This window comes from Limulus polyphemus, unplaced genomic scaffold, assembly GCF_000517525.1.
Source record: "Limulus polyphemus unplaced genomic scaffold, Limulus_polyphemus-2.1.2 Scaffold3017, whole genome shotgun sequence".
In the NCBI taxonomy this organism is placed as follows: domain Eukaryota; kingdom Metazoa; phylum Arthropoda; class Merostomata; order Xiphosura; family Limulidae; genus Limulus; species Limulus polyphemus.
Genome location: NW_013668627.1, coordinates 24,992 through 25,557, shown reverse-complemented (window position 1 = coordinate 25,557; position 566 = coordinate 24,992).

Genomic DNA, 566 nt, shown 5'->3' with positions numbered 1-566 from the left:
GAAAGTACATACAAATGCGTTTTAGTTAAGTTTTATAATTTTTGTTAGTCATTCAATAATGGTTTCCCGTTATTTTTGACGGGCTTTTATACTAGTTTGTCAATGAATGACAAATATCAAATTTTTCAAGGAAAATATCTGCGGTAATAGAACCCCAAAAGCGTTGGGGATATTCCATCCACCACACATAATTACCTCCCCCTCCAAGAAAACAAACCAAAACAAAACAAATACGCTAATGAATAGGGAGATTGTGTCACAGAAGATCAGTTAGGGGTTAGAGGTTGGGTTTTTAACCCACAACGTCACAGCACCTACTACCATTTGTCGTCTGCAGTTAGTTGTGGGCATGGCAATCAACCCTAACTTTTCTTTTAATATTTTAGAAGTAGCATGATAGTAGTAATTAATTTGTTGTTAAGAGCCAATCTTAATACCTACCCTTTTTTAAATACCCAACCTCTACCCTTTAAACAATTATTACCTAGTGACAAGAACTATAAACCTTGACCTAAATAGTTCAGTAACAATTGAACGCCCATCCTCATCCCTTTTAATAATATCAC